We start from the raw sequence: 7,991 nt of genomic DNA, 5'->3' as shown, positions 1-7,991 counted from the left end.
GGGGTTGTAATACTCAAAATGACTGAGCGGGTCATTACACACATATATTATATTGTAATTGATGATCAATCACATACATTACTACGTACGAAAACTTTATCAATTGATGAATTGGTAAACCAATATTATTCTATTTTAAATATGTTTAGTCGATTATTATATTAACTCGTTTACTTAATGTTAATAACTTATTTCGTTTATTTAATTTGTGATCCATATATACATGTCAAAGAAGTTTAGTATTCTTCTATATTTCATTCATTCATCACTAATAATGCATGACATAGATTAATCGATATAGGTCGAGACGTTGGCTTTTAATATTCATCGATATAGGTCGAAACATTTTGTTTTTAATATTCATCGATGCATCTAAGTAAGTTATAAGTCGATGAATCAATTTACAAATAGATATTTGATGATGATCAATTATATATAGTACTAATTAGATTATTGTTTCTTCACAAGTCTATCCCCAAAAGAACCCGGCCCTTTGGCCCTACGCCGCAACGATATATATATATATATATATATATATATATATATATATATATATATATATATACACACACACACACACACACACACACACACTTTGTTGTACTACTTTAACTATATATAGCTTGTTATAGTATATGTTAGTGTATTCATTATTTGTATTACAAAATAAAGTGTTAACGGATTATATTTATATTATTTAGATAGTAAATATTAATGTTATTCAAAAGTTTGACCATGTTTGACCTATGAACCGACCAAAGTTGGTCGGTTATTTTTCAGAAATTACATCTACCAACTAAAGTTGGTCGGTAAAATCTTCTCCTGTAATAACCGACTGACTTTGGTCGGTAATTTCAACTATTAGTTTTATAAAATAATTTAAATAATAATATAATTATTAAAATTTAAAAATATGGGTCCACATTACCGACCGATGTTGTTCGATAATCAAAAAGGTGCTTTGACTAAGCAAGTCTAACTATTGCGGTCAAATGTTTGACTAATATATACCAACTAATTTCGGTCAGTATGTAATTTAATAAAAATATAAAATATTTTTTTGGTAGTTTCCGTCCGCTTTGGACGATGTTTTGGTCGCTTTTGTTGACCGACAACGTTGGTCAGTATGGTTCGGTCGAATTTTTTCGAATTTTTAGTAGTGGAAGATGCCAAGGTAAAAATAGTTTAATTATGATGAATCTAAAAAGGTTATTTTCTTAATTTTAAAATTATACAATCACATAGTTTACGAATAGTACAAAAATATATAGAGTGAAGCGAATATAGATTAATCATATGATCGATCTTAAATAGTTTCTCTGGTTTGGCACAGAAATGTAGAGAACAAGGGTCACAATCACAAGGAATCAACCAAGAAGTAACTCACACTTTCAGTTCATCAAATCAAACCACTTTAGGAATATATGGTCAATGAGTCAACTCTCATTAAAAATACAAAGAAAATGACTACACAAAAAGAACTAGACATTGCCAATGCAACTAAAGGGTCCCAATTTGATATAAGGAATCCCATATAATCAAATATCAACATCAAGATTTAAGGGCTTTATTTTTTTTTTATCTCCATTTCGGTTTGATCTTTCCGAGAAACCACCCAAAATAAGAAAATAAATAAGTTGATAAATAAGAGAACCAAAAAAGGGGGGGAAATTCCATTTGAGGTTCTTGATATATGCTAATCATAGAATATTTTAATTTCTCTGAATATAAAGGGACCCCATCCAATCTCCATAGGTAAACTATACAGGTCATTACACAGATATTTACATATGAAATACCACATCATGCTAAGATCATGATTTTAGCAAGATTATAGTTTCTTTAATTAAAGATGCTTTTCATCGACCAATAAACTATTCATCTTACTTTTCCAATTTATAATTTAACCTAAGTTGGGTAATACATACGTACTTTTCATAAATTGTTTTTAAAATTATTTGTCTACAATTTTTGAAAAATTGTAAAAGATAATAAATATACTTATAATAAATAGCATTAAATAGTGGGGAGTGGGTTTAAGGGATTTGTAGTCGTACCTTATATTTGTGCCACCTTTTAACATGTACCCTATTTTTAAAAATTATTGATTTGGTAGTCAGCTAACAAAAAATCCGTAATAATATGATAATTATACCCCTTACAAAATATATAAAACATGCATCATGCATTAATCGCGTGATCTCCAACATTCGTAAAAAAAGATCTTCTCCTCTCCTCTCACCAGCTTTATCAAAAAATCAGAAACTTGAACCAGATTCATCTTCAGAATATAGCATGAAGTTTTCACTTATAGATCTTAAAAAACTTTTCAAAATTTCAAATTTAATGTGTGAGGGATATAGAAAAAAGTTGTTTCATGTTGAAATCTGAAGTTTTAATCAAATACAAGCTAAAACTTCATGCTAATGTAGTATGAAGTTGTTTCATGTTGAAACTAAAACTTCATGCTAATGCATACTGAAATTATTTATCCTGCAGTCTACAGTTTTGTCATGAGTTTTATCCGAAACTTGAGTCTAAACATGCTGAAATTTTTTAGTTCATTTGCTAAAACTTCAGACTAAACATGCTTAAGTTTTTGTCCTGCAGTATGTAATTTTCTAATGAGTTTTTGCTAATGCATGCTGAAGTTATTTAGTTCATTTGCTAAAATTTCATACCAAAACATGCTGAAATTTTATCGTATAGTCTACAGTTTTGTCATGAGTTTTATCCGAAACTTCAGTCTAAACAAGCTGAAGTTTTTTAGTTCATTTGCTAAAATTTTAGGTTAAACATGCTTAAGTTTTGTCTTGCAGTATGTAGTTTTCTAATGAGTTTTTGCTAATGCATGCTGAAGTTATTTAGTTTATTTGTCAAAATTTCATACCAAAACATGTTGAAGTTTTATCCTGCAGTTTACAGTTTTGTCAATAGTCTTTTATTAAAGAAGGATAAAATTATCTTTTTAAAATATTTTTAATAAAAAAAGGGGTACAGATTCAAACAGAAAAATAAAACGGATACAAATTAAAAAAAACGACTAAATAGAACGCCCGATGCAATTTTTATAGAGGTTGGTTTCAAGTTTTCCTTTTCTTAGAAAAGGATTGTTAACCCATTGATTGGATAGGGCAGAAGCTAAATCAGAATCAGCTACAACTTGTTGATAAATATGCATTCTCTAAAAATATATGTCGACGCTGACATTCTTGGAGCAGTTCCACCCAATACTGATTCTCCATTTGTGCGACAATTATATTCTTTTTCCACCTCTTTTCACGGATGGTCTTTTAGTTTTGTTCCTTTTTCTTTTTCAAATATTCTGAACAGCTTCCTTTAAGGGTGTACATAGGTGGGGTTGGTTCGAATTTTTAATTATCAAATCAAACCAACAATATCGAGTTTTTAAATTTATAAACCAAACCAAACCAACAAAGTAGGGTTTTTCAATCTCGGTTTTCTCGGATTTTTCGGGTTTTCAGATTTGTTTTCCGAAAAAGTCTTTATAGCATAAAATATGTAACTTGTGCTCCAAATATTTCTTAAGTCCTAATAAAATACAACTATATATATATAATGTGTTTTTCAATAAACTAACACAATAATATGAGATAAGTCATAACATTATACTAAATATTCAATAACAAAGATAAAATAATAAAATTACATAAAATAAATATTGCTAATTAATAAGCCATAATGAAAATAAACATAATCTAAAAATACTATATAGGTCATGCTATATAGTATTCCCAGTATTTGCTGCACTGAGATATACTAAACTGGATGGGAATGCAGGGAATTGGTGAGTCAATTAAAACAGTGTGGAAAAAATTGAACTTGACAACAAAAGGGAAGCAATGCACAACTTTCGTACTCTCAGTATTTATTGCACATCAATATGCAATATGGAAGAACATGAATGATGCAGTATGGAATTAGGTGATGACAAGAGAACAAGTAATATGCAGAAACATAAAGGAGGAATGCAGATACAAGATACAGAACAAAGGGAAAACAAGCAAGCAACAAATGGAATAAATAGAAAACTTGTATAAATAAAATTAGGGAGATAGAGTACAATAGTTGAACTGCATAATCACATAGGATATGCAGTTGCAATTTTGTAGACACTAGTTGCAGGAGATAGAGAACGTCTTTGTAAAATGACTGCTTTAGTAGGTGATTAATTCGAATTTTTTCTTTTCACCAAAAATAAAATAAAATATAGGTCATGCTAAAATAAGTATCGCTAATAAGTATTAATATTAATTATATTACTAAGCATTAAAAAAAAAATAAACTAAGTTATGTATTTTCATTATAAACCAATGTAAAACTAAAATAATTATCCAACACTATCGTCATTCCTAGTATTGAATTGAATTTCTTTTGTTAGCATTAGTATTGATTTGAACTTTATTTGAGTTACTATGTTTATGGGTTATAAAATTTATTTATCATTCGAGAATGTTATGTTTAAACTTGAAATAATACGTTAAAAGATAAAACTGTGAAACAATTTAAGAAATATTTATAAATTACATTAATATAAATATTTATATGTATAAAATATTTTTAAAAATTATATAAATGTACTATCGGGTTAGTTTGGTTTCGATTTGACTTTTTTTTAGTCAAAACCAAACCAAACAAATTATGATCGAGTTTTATTTTCCAATACCAAACAAAAATCAAATCAAACCACATCGAATTTTCTTTTTCGGATTTAACTCTGATTATTGGTTTGGTACGGTTTATCAATTTTCTTTGTACACCCTAGCTTCCTTTGTTTTTTTATTCTTATTAAATTCCTTTTGGGTGGGATGTACCAAATAGGGAAAAGGAAAGAAAAGGATTTCGTACGAATTGGACTTTAAATATAGATTACATATATTAGAAGAAAATGCATTTTTTGTAATTTAGCTAAAGACTCGCACAGCCATGTACAGTCGATTTCAAGTGAAGGTCGTTATTTAAAATAATCGAGAAGTACGTTATCCAGTTGACGTATTTTAACTTCTAATTTCATGATTTTTATTCAATAAAACTCCGTCTAATATGTTTTGGGATCAAATCTTGTGACAGTTCTCAAGTACTCTTGTACTTCCCCGAAGTTGGTTAAGTGATAGATCTTCAACAAGGGCAGATTCAGAATTTCTATAAAGAAAGAAAAAAAAAAATTAAATAAAAATTAACTTTTATTCCTTTGGGTAAATAACTCTAACATTTAACCAAGTGCACCATTCAACCTTTTTGAATCATGAAACTAATAGATAATATTAGATCAATTCTAGAAAATATATATAAAATACATAATTTAGCGGAGAGACTATGGGTTCACGTATACAAATTTGGACATTAAATTTGCCCCTGATCTTCAAGGACATCTCGTCGATCCATTCTTCCGCTCCTCAATCACATACAAAATTACTTGTGTAGGAGTAAAGCGCAATTGGTCAATTGTACCTACAAATTATATTTCTGATTTCGACTCACCGTATATATCATTTGATCCATTTCAACATATATACACTGAACATTGGGTATCTTCTTCTGACCCCTTGGGGACAAGTGAGAGCACTAGATCAAATACATCGAAGTTGAAAGCGTTCCAAGTTGAGACTTATTTTATTTATTTCTTGAGGTAATTAGTGTAAGGATGGCCTACAAATGAAGTTGTGCTCACTAGACGATATTGTACATGGCCCTATATATATAGTTGTTGATGTCCCAGAAACAACTATCATTCCAAACACTTTGTTCTGCTTAAAGAATACATACACACACATTGTATACGGTTAAAATCGGCTATATCCGATTTTTACTATTTGATCAAGATCGGGAGGTTGCATCGAAGGATGGCCTCGTAACGGAACTGACTAAATCACGAGGATAAGGTACCGAGTTCAGAATCGAGGTACCTGTCGAGATCGAGGCTAGTAACGATCGAAGCCAAATGAGACAGACATCGAGCAAGATCGAAGATAGCACAATAACAGAAAGACGAGATATCAGTGGATGGTCGAGGATCATGACGTAAATCTCGGAACGGTCAAATCAAAAATAGTTAATTAGCTAATCATGGGATTTCCTTTGTAATTAGAATTATACCATAAGTGAAATTCCTCTACTATTTAAAGGGGAGTTCTAATCATCTGTAACACACATTGTTCACAGATATCACAGCAATATAATTTTCTTTCTCGTTTATACTATTGTTCATCAGCTTGTTATATTTTAATTGTTCTTACATCAACCAGCTCGAGGGTATCCAAACTCGAGAGCTGAGTTCCATTCCAACACTGGTTTACTTTACTTTATAGTTCATTTCTGTTATTAATCTACATATTTATCAATTGGTATTAAGTGAAATTACATGTCTTTAGAACCACATTATAAGTTTAATTGTTATCCAATTTTAAGGGAAAACAGTTTGGCTCCCACCGTAGGGCCAAGGATAATAGTGATTGCATAATACTAATTCCGATAACACACACTGCTTTACACTTGTTCTCATAAGAATCTTTATTTTTAGGATACCCATGTCAAACTCACAAGCAGCGCCTACACATGGCGACAACGTCCTCGGATTTCACGGGAAAAATGACAATATAGCCGCCCCAGGGATCGAGGCGCCTCAGAATGACCTCGAAGGAGAACCAATTGTAAATCCCGTCGATGTCATTTCACATGTCGCCCTAAATGCAAATGTGGGCGTTGATCCCGAAGGTAGCGTACGCAGGGAAATTCGATTAGGTGGTCGAGGTACGTAGGGCGGAGAAGATGGTGGAGTTAGCCTCCAATTGATATTCGAAATGTTACAGGCTCAACAAGCCGCTATAGAAAAACTACTAAATCAACACCGAACACCGAGTAGGATCGAACCAGAAGTCATCCACAGGACCGAGCCTGTGCCGGAAAGGTCGAACGCTAACGAATCGGGGACTGACCCCGTTGTTATGAAAATGCTCGGGGAGCTCACTAAACGGATTGAATCGGGAGAAAAGAAAATCGAGGCAAATGACAAGAAAGTAGAGACATACAACTCCCGGATTGACCAAATACCGGGGGCACCGCCGATTATAAAGGGTATGGATTCAAAGAAATTCGTACATAAGCCTATCACTCAAAGTGCGGTCCGAAACCCATTCCGAATAAATTCCGAATGCCAGAAATTCCTAAGTACAATGGGACCACCGACCCTAATGAGCATGTCACTTCTTATACATGCACAATAAAAGGGAATGACTTGGAAGACGATGAGATTGAATCTGTTCTACTGAAGAAATTTGGAGAAACCTTATCGAAAGAAGCAATGATATGGTACCACAATTTGCTGCCTAATTCCATCGATTCCTTCGCCATGCTTACAGACTCATTCATAAAGACACATGCCAGAGCTAGGGGTGTACAAAGAAAACCGATAAACCGCACCAAACCGATAATCCGAGTCAAATCGGAAAAAAAAGAAACCGATGTGGTTTGGTTTGGTATTGGAAAATAAAACTCGACCATAATTGGTTTGGTTTGGTTTTAACTAAAAAAAATCAAACTGAAACTAAACCAACCCGATAGTACATTTATATAATTTTTAAAAATATTTTATACATATAAATATTTATTGTAATATAATTTATAAATATTTCTTAAACTTTTTCACAGTTTTATCTTTTAACGTATTATTTCAAGTTTAGACTTAACATTCTTGAATGGTAAATAAATTTTATAGCCCATAAATGTAGTAACTCAAATAAATTTCAAATCAATACTAATGCTAACAAAAGAAATTCAATTCAATACTAGGAATGATGATAGTATTGAATAATTATTTTAGTTTTATATTAGTTTATAATGAAAATGCATAACTTAGTTTATCTTTTTCTTTAGTGCTTAGTTATGTAATTAATATTAGTACTTTTTAGCTATAATTATTTTAGCATGACCTATATATTATTTTTAGATTATGTTAATTTTTATTATGGCTT

This window comes from Nicotiana tabacum, chromosome 17 (genome assembly GCF_000715075.1).
Source record: "Nicotiana tabacum cultivar K326 chromosome 17, ASM71507v2, whole genome shotgun sequence".
In the NCBI taxonomy this organism is placed as follows: Eukaryota; Viridiplantae; Streptophyta; class Magnoliopsida; order Solanales; family Solanaceae; genus Nicotiana; species Nicotiana tabacum.
The sequence above is the reverse complement of the archived record's forward strand: the minus strand, read 5'-3'. Positions refer to the sequence as shown.